General features: G+C 40.7%; 1 protein-coding gene across 1 annotated transcript in view; it reads right to left on the bottom strand.

Annotated features, from left to right (window-relative positions):
- The window catches only part of LRRIQ1 (leucine rich repeats and IQ motif containing 1), a gene marked incomplete at its 3' end in the record, with an annotated part of 138,349 nt that overhangs the window by 54,602 nt on the left and 71,203 nt on the right, over positions 1–12,544 (bottom strand). The window lies entirely within an intron of this gene.

The following is a 12,544-nucleotide window of genomic DNA, read 5'->3' as shown; positions in this document are numbered from 1 at the left end:
AAAGAAGTTAAATCTAAAGTAAGAATAGGTGGCAAAATTAAAAATATAACTAAATATGATTACAGGGATTTTAACCTTTCAAAAGTAAATATAGTAGGTAAATCTAGAGTACATTACAGATAAATTTATATTGAATTGTTTTCCCACAGAAAATAACTTAGAAATGCACAATATATGTATATATGAAACACCTGTTTTCAAGCCTTACTATGAGAAAAGGGAAATACACAATATAAACTTACAATCACTCTATGATCACAGTGGTTTTCTATTCAAAGACTTGTTACTATTAATATCTCTGAGTGGAAGAGGAGTTCCAGCATAGAGGCTATTTTGCTGAGCTAAGGAGGCAAAGATTCTTGGGGAAGATGGTGGTTGAGCCAGTTGGACGGTACATTCCCTGTGTGAGTAAGTGTATGGATGAATTTGAGTGTGTGTCTGTGAATAATTGGCCATGTGTGTGGCTGGCTGAGTGGGGACTAGGGAGCAAGTAGCCAGGGCTCTCTGGTGAAGTGGCTGTTGCTTCAGCTGCTCTGCTTGGACCCTAGTGCTTCTCAGGGCACAGAAGCCAAGTGCCATTTTCTAAAATCAACAAAGCCCTTGCTGAAAAGAAGCTACCAGGAGTGACTGCAGCATTGACTCCAACTCTGCCCCACCACTACAGCACCAAAATGGGCACTGGCAGCAAGGGCCATGGGAAGAGCTCAATGAGGGAGCCAGAGGCAGAGTCCTACTGGAGAAGACAAAACAGGCACCTCACTGCCATCTTGAAAGCAGGGTAGGGAAGTGCTCCAGCAGCTCACTATGGAGCAACAGATCTGCTCTCTGTGATTGGTGGGTTAACTACTCCAGGGTTAATCATAACCAGAGGGAATATCCCAAACACCCAAACTTTAGAGGGACAGGATGAGCGCAGTTTCAGATGCCCCATCCCCTACCCTAACCAAGCCAAGGGACAAAGGGTACAAGATGAAAAAGATGAGGAAGACTCCCCCAAGATATCAGCAGTGAGCCCCTGGCTGACCCAACCTCCTCCCTAGCAATCCTCTGCATGTCAGACCCACATAGCTGGGACACAACTGAGAGGAAGTAACCCAGGTGGAGCCTGGATGGCAGCCATGCTATGAGAATTCTACTCTGGGATAAGCCTGGCTAGGGCACTAGCCACCAACACTGGGGGAGTAGACAATTCTGCACCTCCCTATCGGAGGATATTCCTCCTGACCATATGAAAGCAGGAGGGGAGGACCGACACCCCACCCATCTCTACCATCGCCTCCACCTCCCATGGGCTGTGTGCTGGGTAGATTGTGAACAACCCCACAGCCCTGAAGAGCTTACCTGTGAGCAGCAGAGAATAATTACAGAACTTACCTGTGAGCAGCAGAGAATAATTATAGAACGTACCAAAAGAGGACACTTTGTGCTCAGAAAATTTTACATTTTTTTCTCTTCATCTTTTTTCTGTGTATGTATTTAAATGTTCATTTTTTATCTCTTTCTTTTTTGCTTTTGCTGTTCTTCTTCATTTGTTTTTGTTTAGTGTTTATGTATGAATATGTGTGTAAGAGTTCAATTTGCATTCCCCCACCCTTTTTTTCTTTCTTCTTTCATTTTTGTTTTCTGTATGTTTGTGAGTGTTTCACCACTCATATTTTGGTTATTCCTTTTTGTTCTTTTGTTTTGGTTTAGTGTGTGTGAATGTGTGTGTGAGGGTTCGATTTGTGTTCCCCCCACATTCTACTTCTTTTATTTTATTTTTTGTGTGTGTGTACATGTGTGTGTGTTTTCAGTTTTCCTGTTTTTAGTGTTTTTTTCTGTTTGTTTTTGTTTTTATCTTATTTTGTTTTTCTTTGTTTTTCAATTTTTTAAATTATTTTTTCCATTCTATTAAATTCTACTTTTCTCTGTTCTCCTTATTGTTGCTACTTTATCTTGGACTTGGGGGTACACATATATATCCAGTGCATCATCATATAGGGTGGAGGTAGGTATCGGGTCTCAGGGAACCTATATCCCAGTCAGTGAACATTGCGACTTGCAAGTAATTTCTGAATCCCATCTTCCCATCCTCTACCTAATTTGACTCTTAAAACTACAAGAGGCAACTTTGTTTCCCACCCTCAGCCCTGTTTCAAATTAGAACTAATTTGGAGGCCCTGATAAAGGAAGAATAGAGGGCTAAGCAAACAAGAGAAGTGAAAGTTCCTCCCACCACCATTGAATAATGGAATTAAGTAGAAAAGAGAGAGATCTAACACAAATGAGGAAAAATCAACAGAAGAACACAGATAACTCCCAGTGTATAAAAGTGACAACACCTGAAAAATTAGGTCTCTGAAAAATTAGATCTCAGAGTCTAAACAATGGATACCACCAATAATCAGCCCCAGAATAACACAGGGATTAGGAAACATGGAAAGAGTGAATATGACTCAGGGAAGAAAAGATGGAACACTGAAAGAACCTGTAACAGAAATGCTGACCATAAAAACTTCATCCAGGAAATAAATAAGCTGACAAACATGAAAAGAAGAATTAACCAAGCAGAAGAATAAATCTCAGAGCCTGAAGACCAAAATATAGAATTAATCCAATCTGTCAAAAATATAGAAAGAAAACTCAGAAAAAAAGAACAAAGCCTCCAAGAGCTGTGTAATTATAATGAGAAGCCGAATTTAAACCTGATTGATATCCCAGAAACAGAAAGAGAAATGGAGAACATCTTAGAACAAGTATTCCAGGAGGTTATCCAAGAAAACTATCCTCATCTCACCAGACATGCAACCATCCAAGCACAAGAGATTCAGAGTAACCTCATAAGACATCAAATGAGAAAACCAACCCCTAGACATAGGGATTACACATAGTAATTTGTCTGCACAAAGTTGGTATAAAAGAAAAAGTCATAAAGGCGGAGAGAAAGAAAGGTCAAACTACTGGGGAAGACAAACAAACAAACAAACAAACAAACAAACAAAACAGCAGTATTTATTGGAAGAAACACTACAACCTAGAAGAGAATGGAGTACAATTTTCAAAGTCCTCAAAAATAAACAATTTCAACCAAGAATTTACTACCCAGCCAAGCTCAGTTTCATCAGTGATGGAGAATTAAGATCCTTCAGAGACATCCAAGTCCCAAGAGATTATGCTGCCTCCAGGCAAGCTGCACAAGTGATGCTCAAGAAGATATTAAGCACAGAAGAAAAGAAAAAAAGAATGACCATGTAGTTCACAAAAGTACAGGAAAACATAAAACCAAAAGAGCACAAAAAACATGAGAAAAATTTAAAACACACATATATCAATGCAAAAGTAAAAAAACAAAAAAACAGCCTTATAAGAGCCTCATCACAGAGATAAACTCTCACATTTCAATAATCACCCTGAACGTCAATGGACTAAATACACCACTCAAAAGACAAAAAATGGCAAACTGGATTCTAAAAAAAGCACAATCCAACAATACGCTGCCTCCAGGATACACATTTCATTACAAAGAACACCCATAGACTTAAAGTTATAGGATGGAAAATAAACATTCAGGTAAATGGGAAACAAAAAAGGCAGTAATCACAATTTTAATGTTAGACAAAACAGCCTTCAAGCTATCATAAATCATAAAAGAGATAGAAGAACACTACATAATGGTAAAAGGTTAAATCCATCAACAAGAAATACCCATTCTAAACATATATGCAGCCAACACTGGAGCACCAGATTTTATAAAGCAACTGCTAAGTAAACTTAAAAAAAAAGATATTGACTCTAACACTATCATAGCTGGACACTAAATACCCCACTAACAACTCTAGACAGATCATCAAGAAAAAAAACAACAACAAGGTGCTCTGGAACCTCAACTTGAAGCTTGATGAAATGGACTTAACAGATACCTACAGAAAACTCCACCCAACAACCATGGAATACACATTCTACTCATCACCACATAGAACATACTCTAAGATCAGCCACATGCTTAAGCATAAACAAATTTCATAAGACCGAAATACTGCCATACACCTTCTCAGATCACAGTGGAATAAAAATAAATATTACCACTAACAAGATCCACCCAAAATATACAAAGACATGAACACTACACAGAATGATTCTGAATAACTGAGTCAACACAGAAATCAAAACAAAAATTAAAAGATTCTTGGAAACAAATGAAAAAAGGACATATCTTACCAAAACCTCTGGGATGCCATGAAATCAAGGCTAAGAGGGGAATTTATAACTCTACATAAACACATACACGCACAGCAAGAAAATATAAATATCACGAGTTAATGGCCTAACAAATCATCTAAAGAAGCTGGAAAGGCAAGACCACCAAAACCCTGATTTCAGCAGAATAATCCAGATCACCAAAGTGAAAACTCAAATATAGGACATAGGAGACAAAAATATTATTTTTGTAAAAAAATCAATGAAAAAAAAAAGCTGGTTCTTTGAGAGAATAAACAAGATTGATAGATCACTAACCAGACTGACCAAGAAAAACATAGAAAAAGCCCTAGTAAACACAATTAGAAATGCAAAAGATCAAGTCACAACTGACCATGAAGAACTATAAAAGATTATCAAAGATTACCAGCACACTTGTATGGAAACAAACTCAAAAATCTAAATAAAATGGAGAATTTTCTGTCCTCACACAACCTCCCAAGGTTGAAACCAGAAAATTGAGACCCTAAATAGACTAATAACAACCCAAGAAACTGACTTCATCATAAGAAAACTCTTACAATAAAAAGCCCTGTATCAGACAGCTTTCCAGCAGAATTCTACAAAACATACAAGGAGAAGTGGAGACCTATTCTACAGAAGGTATTCCAAGCAATTTAGGAAGATGGAACTCTCCCCAAAATATTTTATGAAGCTAACATCACAGTGATACACAAACTGGGTAAAGACCCAACAAATAAAGAGAACAACAGGCCAACATCCCTGATGAACATAGATGCAATTATTCTCAAGAAGAGAATCATATCCAACAACAAATTTCAAAATCCATCTACTATGACCAAGTAGGCTTCATCACTGGGATGTAGGAATGGTTCAACATCCACGAGACCATAAATGTAATTCAATACATCAACAGATGTAAAAATAAGAACCACATAATTATATCATTAGATGCAGTAAAAATTTTTGTCAAAATCTAAGAATCCCTTCTAGATAAAAATTCTTGAACACCTGGGCATACAGAGAACATATCTCAAAGTAGTAAGAGCCATCTACAATAAACCCACAGCCAACATATTGCTAAATGGAGAGACACTGGAAGCATTTCCCCTGAAAACCAGAACAAGACATGGCTTCCTAGTCTTATTCCTCTTCTTCAACATAGTATTGGAAGTTCTAGGTAGAGAAATCAGATAAGAGAAGGAAAATCAGAGATCTCCAAATAGGAAAAGAGGGAGTTATACCTCTTTGCTGACAATATGACCTTGAAAACTCAAGCTAATCTATCAAAAACCTCCTTGCATGATAAAGACTTTGGCAAAGTCTCAGGGTACAAAATTCAATGTGCAAAAGACAGTCACATTTGTATACACCAAGAACAAACAGGCAAAGAACCAAATAAAAAGCACAATCCCATTCACGAAGCCACAAAAACATGAAATACCTCAGCATCTTCCTAACCAGAGAGGTCCAAGAACTTTACAATGAACTCTATGAAACACTGCTCAAAGAAATCCAAGAAGACACAAATAGGAAAATATTCCATGCTCATTGATTGGAAAAATCAGCATTGTTAAGATGTCCATCCTACCCAAGATAATCTACAGATTCAACATAATATCCATTAAATTACCAACATTATTCTTCTCAGACCTGGAAATGACAATTCAGAAAGTCATATGGCAACATAATTGACCACTAATAGCCAAAACAATTCTCAACAAAAGAAACAAATTTGGGACTTCAAGCAAGATGGTGACAGCATAAAGACTCTTGCTTTCCTCCTGACAGCTGCACCAGTTCAAAACCTAGAGGCCCTCAGTCCCATGCACCACTTGGCTCCAGCACTCCCACGGCTGCTCCATCCAGGCGACCCTGGACTCCCGGCCATGTGGAGCTCTGGGCTCTCTCCTCACCCGGTCCCAAACCACTGCCACCTGTGGAGGCCCTTGGCTCCCACCCATGGAGCTATAGGCTCCCTCACTGGCTGCACTGCACTGCCTGGCATCCAGCTGCCATCGCCTGTGGAGGCCCTCAGCTACCATCTTGTACAGCTCTGGGCTCCCTCCCTGGCTACATCACCCCACCCTGCCCAAAGCAGCAGCTGCCCTGCCCAGGGAGGCCCTCAGCTCCTGACCCCGTGGAGCTCCAGGCTGCCTCCCTGGCAGCACTGCCCCACTCAGCCTCAAGCTGCTGCCACCCGGAGAGGCCCTCAGCTCCCGGCCCTTTGGAGCTCTGGGCTCCGTCCCTGACTGCAGCACCCCACACGCCCCCAAGCAGCCACCGCCCATGGAGGCCCTCAGATCTCACCTCTCGGAGCTCCGGGCTCCTTCCTTCGCTGCAGAGAACTGCCCCACAAGACCCCAATCCGCTGCCATCCAAGGAGGCCCTCAGCTCCTGCCCCACAGAGCTCCAGCTCCCTCCCCAGCTGAAGATCCCATCCCACTCCAAGCTGCCACCTCTCACGGAGGCCCTCAGCTGCCACCCCACAGAGCTCCAGACTCCCTTCCTGGCTGAAGTGCCCTGCCCTAAGCCGCCACCACCCGCAGAGACTCTCAGCTCTCGCCCTGCGGAGCTCCAGGATCGCTCCCTGGCTGAAGCTTCCCACTTCGCTCAAGCTACAGCCACCTGCGGAAGCCCTCGGCTCCTGCTCTGTGGAACTCCAGGTTGCCTCCCTGGCTGAACTGCCCCACCCAACCCCAAGCCATCATCCACAGAGGCCCTCAGCTCCCACCCTGTGGAGCTCCGGGATCCCTCCCTGGCTGCAGCGCCCCTCCCCGCCCCAAGCCACCACCGCCCTCGCCCTCGGTGCCTAACACTCAGAGCTCCATGCTCCCTCCCCAGCTGCAGCGCCCCACCCTGCTGCAAGTCTCCACTGCCCAGGGAGACCTGCGGCTCCCTCCCTGTGGGTCTCCAGGCTCCCATGTCAACTGTACCACCCCGCCCCCAGCCACCCTGCACTTTTCTGACCAGCAACACCTGGCAGTCTCACATTCCACCTCCCCCAACTTGCCCCTGGCCACAGTGGGACCAAAGAACAGCTGGAGCTCTGAGGCCAGGCAGAGACCTGCATTGCACCAAAAGCTCCGTCCTGCTCTGCGCAGCCTCCAGCTTAGGACCTAAGAACAAAGAAAGAAAAGGAGGCCCAAGCCATATGTGACATGCCAACCTGCAGCACCCAGCTGTATTGCACTCTGCCTCCCCCAGCTGGACCCGGCTGCAGTAGAACCAGAGATTATCTGGAGCTCCAAGACCAGGCAGAGACCTGCATTGCCCCGCCAATCTCCACCCAACTCTGCCCAGCCTCGAACTTGGAATCTAAGACCTCATTTGTGCAAAGGAATAGTACATCATAAGAAGATTGGTCAGCTTGTGTCTGTATGATTGTATGTCCTAGCTTTTTTGTTGTTGTCATTGTTGTTGTTTGTTTGTTTTCTCTTACTCATACCTGCCTTTGGTTCTATTTTCATTTGTTAGCTGGTATCTTTGTCTGTTTTCCCTCTTACTCTTCTCTCTCTACACCTTCTGCTTCTTCCCACCCCACCCCCACCATTCTATTTCTTTCCTTTTTCTTACCTCATTTTCCTTTCTGGGAGCAAACCTATATTCCCACTGCATGGACAGATTACAAGGCAGTGGGAAGCAGGTTCCAGTGTAACCATACACCTATCCTATCCCAGTGGACACTGGGATCTGCAGATAGATTTTGAATCACAGCTCCCCCCTCAAATAAATATCAAAACTGCAAAAGGTATAGCCGCCAACCCACAGTCCAGCTTCAGAATTGAACAAAGCCAGAGGATTCACACAAGGAAGAATAGGAGATTTAGCAAACAGAAGTAAAAGCAACCCTGCCACCCCTGAACATCAGATTTAAAGAAGATGGGGAAAAAAGGAAAAAGTGGGGAGGAAAATCTACACAAATGAAGAAAAACCAAAAGAAGAATATAGGTCTCACACAGACCCCTGGGAGATCAGATAATGAGAAAACAGACTTAGGAATGCAAACAATGAAGAGCCCTCAGAATGTCTGGTCACATACTACAAACCCAGACATCAAGACATTAATAGAGAAAATAAAAAGAATTGTGAAGAGACAAGAGGAAAATAGGACACAGTTGATAACTGAGATAACAGCAGTAAATAATACTGTGATGGAAATAAATAACAAACTAATAAGCATGGAAAGAAGAATTAGCCAAGCAAAAGACAGAATCTCAGAACTTGAAGACCAAAATATAGAACTAAACCAAACTGTCAAAAACATAGAAAAGAAGCATAAAAAGACAGAATAAAACCTTCAAGAGATGAGCAATTACTTCAAGAGAATGAACCTAAGAGTAATTGGACTTCCTGAGGTAGAAACAGAGATAGAGACCACCCTGGAACAAACATTCCATGAAATTATTCAAGAAAACTTCCCTCACCTCATCAGTGATGTGAAAATTGAAACACAAGAGATTCAGAGAACCCCTACAAGACAACAAATGAGAAGACCAACTCCTAGACACATAATAATTTGCCTGAACAAAGTAGGTATAAAAGAAAAAAATCATAAAAGCAGCAAGAGAAAAAAGGTCAGACTACCTACCAGGGAAGACCAATCAGAATAGCAGCAGATTTATCTACAGAAACACTTCAAGCTAGGAGAGCTTGGAGCCCAATATTCAAAGTTCTCAAATATAAACAATTTCAACTAAGAATAACCTACACAGCCATGCTAAGCTTCATCAGTGAGGGGGAATTAAAATCTTTTCCAGATATCCAATTCCTAAGAAACTTCACTTCCTGCAGACCACCTCTACAAGAAACTCTTTAAAAAGTATTAAACACAGAAGAAAAGGGAAAAAGAACAACAATGTTCTTCACAAGAGTACAGGAAAAAGATTGAAAACACACATAAACCAACTCAAAAAATCAAAAGAAAGACAACAAACAAACAAGTACAATAACAACTCTATAAGAACCTCATGACAAAGATAAATCCTCACATTTCAATAATTAGCCTGAATGTGAATGGACTAAATGCACCACTGAAAAGACATAGAATGGCAAAATGAATAAAATATCATGAGGTAACAATATATTATCTCCAAGAGACTCATTTCACCAGAAAGGACACTCACAGACTCAAAGTAAGAGGATGGGAAACAAAATTTCAGGCAAATGGAACACAAAAGAAAGTTGGAGTTGCAATCTTAATCTCAGACAAAATACCTTTTAAGCTATCAAAAATTAAAGAAGATGAAGAAGGGCACTATATAATGATAAAAGGTTCAATCCATCAACAAGAAATATCCATCCTAAACATATATGCAACTAACATAGAAGCACCAACCTTCATAAAGCAGCTTCTAGGCAAATTTTAAAAAGAGATAGACTCTAAAACTATCATAGCTGGGGACTTTAACACCCCACTCACAACCCTAGACGATCATCAAGACAAAAAATCAGCAAGGAGACCCAGAACCTCAATGAGACTCTTGAACAAATGGACTTAATTGATACCTACAGAATACTACACCCAACGACCACAGAATATACATTCTACTCATTACCACATGGAACATACTTCAAGATTGACCACATCATTGGCCATAAATCAAACATAAACAAATTTCATAAGATTGAAATCTTGCTGTGCACTTTTCAGACCACAGTGGAATAAAAATGAATATCAACACCAACAAAGTTCCCCTAAAACCCATAAAGACATGGAAACTAAACAGTATGATGCTAAGCAACTCCTGGGTCAACAGTGAAATCAAAACAGAGATTAAAAGGTACCTGGAATCAAATGAAAATGAAGAAACATCTTACTAAAACCTCTGGAATGCCATAAAATCAGTAGTAAGAGGGGAATTCATATCTTTACACACATGAAGAAAATTGAAAGATCACAAGTTAACAGCCTAACAAGTCACCTAAGGAAGCTGGAAATGCAAGACCAGCAGCCCTTCGTGATAAAAAACCTTGAACATCTAGGCCTAGGTGGAACATACCTCAAAATAGTAAAAGCCATCTATGATAAACCCACAACCAGTATACTCCTAAACAGACAAACAATGGAACCATTTCCGCTGAAATCTGGAACAAGACAAGGATGCCCCCCCTCACCCCTCCTGTTCAACATAATTTTGGAAGTCCTAGCTGGAGCAATCAGAGAAGAGAAGGTGATCATGGGTATCCAAATAGGAAAAGAGAAAGTCAAGCTATCTCTCTTTGCAGGTGACATGATCGTATACCTGGAAACCCAAGAGAATCTGCCAAAAAACCTCCTTGCACTGATAAAGGTCTTTGACAAAGTCTCAGGGTATAAAATAAATGTACAAGAGAAAACGGCCAATCTATACACAAATAATAAATAAACAGAAACCCAAATAAAAGCATAATTCCATTCACAATAGCCACAGAAAAATGAAATACCTTGGCATCTTCCTAACCAGAGACATAAAAGACATTTACAATGAAAACTACAAAACACTGCTCAAAAAAAATCAAACATGACACAAACAAGTGGAAAAATATTCCATTCTCATGGATTGGAAGAATCAACATTGTTAAGATGTCCATTTTACCTAAGGCAATCTACAGGTTTAATGCAATACTCATCAGATTACCAGCAACATTCTGCTCAGACCTAGAAAAAATAATACAGGGATTCATATGGAAACATAAATGACCAAGAATAGCCAAAACAATCCTCAACAACAAAAAAAGCAGGAGGTATCACATTACCACACTTTAAACTATATTATAAAGCTACAATAATCAAAACAGCCTGGTATTGGTACAAGAACAGGCATATAAACCAATGGAACAGAATTGAAATTCCGGAAGCAAAACCTCAATTTCTCAACCAATTTATCTTCAACAAAGCTTGCACCACCCACTACTGGGGAGAGGAGAACCTATTTAGTAAATGGTGCTGGGGAAACTGGCTGACCACATGCAGAAGATTAAAACAGGACCTCCACCTATCCCCATACACAAAAATTAACTCTAAATGGATCAGAGACCTAAATGTAAAACCTCTAACTATAAGAACCTTAGAAAATACAGGAGACACTCTTATGGAAGTTGGAACTGGCAAACAATTCCTGATCAAAACCCGAAGTGCCCAGGCCATAAGAGATAAGGTAGACAAGTGGGACCTCATTAAACTGATAAGCTCCTGCAAAGCCAAATAAACTATCAAGAGAGCAAGGAGACAGCCTACAGACTGGCAAAAATATTTGCCAACTCCATATCTGACAAAGGCCTAACATCAAGAATCTACAAGGAACTCACATCTGCTGAAAAGAAAAAAATAAACAGTCCTATTGCAAAGTGGGCTAAAGATATAAATAGACATTTCTCAAAAGAAGACATAAGACAAGCCAACAGATACATGAAAAAATGATCAGCCTCACTAGTCATCAAGGAGATGCAAATTAAAACTACACCAAGATACTACCTAACTCCAGTCAGAATGGCAATCATCAATAATTCAAAAAATAACAGATGCTGGAGAGGATGTGACATAAAGGGAACACTCCTACACTGTTGGTGGGAGTGCAAACTAGTTCAGCTTCTGTGGAAATCAGTGTGACGATTCCTAAAAGTTCTAAAAATTGACCTTCCCTATGACCCGGCAATCCCCCTACCCGGAAGAACTCAGGTCACTCTATAAAAAAGATACGTGCACACGTATGTTTATTACAGCATTGTTCACAATAGCAAGAACATAGAACCAACCGTGCTGTCCATCAAAAGAGGACTGGATAAAAAAATGTGGTACATACACACAATGGAATACTACGCAGCCATAAAGAAGAACAAATCATGAACTGCACAGCAACATGAACAGAATTTCAGTATATAATACTGAGTGATCTCTTACAGAAACAAAGAGCTGAGTATTACATGTTCTCACTCATAAGTGAACCCTTGAACGACTACCATATTACTATAAGAAAAGGATTGAAAGTGACGGGAAACTGTGGGGAGGGGGTGGCAGGTGGGATTGATAGTAGTCGATATCTGCCTGAGGAAGGGGGGCACACTTCATCAATAATGGTACCTGCACGGTGAATATTTGTATACCTATCCCTGAATTGTGTCCCACAATTTTAGATGAAAATTAAAAGAGGGAAAAAAAAAGAAAGAAACAGGACCCCTATCCATCAACATACACAAAATATAAAACCTCAAACTATAAGAATCTTAGAAAACTCAGGAGACACCCTTATGGAATTTGGAACTGGCAACCAATTCCTATTCTGAACCCTAAATGCCTATACCTTAAGAAATAAGATAGACAAGTGGGACCTCATCAAACTAACAAGCTTCTGCAAAGCAAAAGAAA

The sequence above is a fragment of the Carlito syrichta genome, unplaced genomic scaffold (genome assembly GCF_000164805.1).
Source record: "Carlito syrichta isolate Samal-C Ts95f unplaced genomic scaffold, Tarsius_syrichta-2.0.1 Scaffold303634, whole genome shotgun sequence".
NCBI lineage: Eukaryota > Metazoa > Chordata > Mammalia > Primates > Tarsiidae > Carlito > Carlito syrichta.
This window is presented reverse-complemented; position numbering and strand designations above follow the sequence as displayed.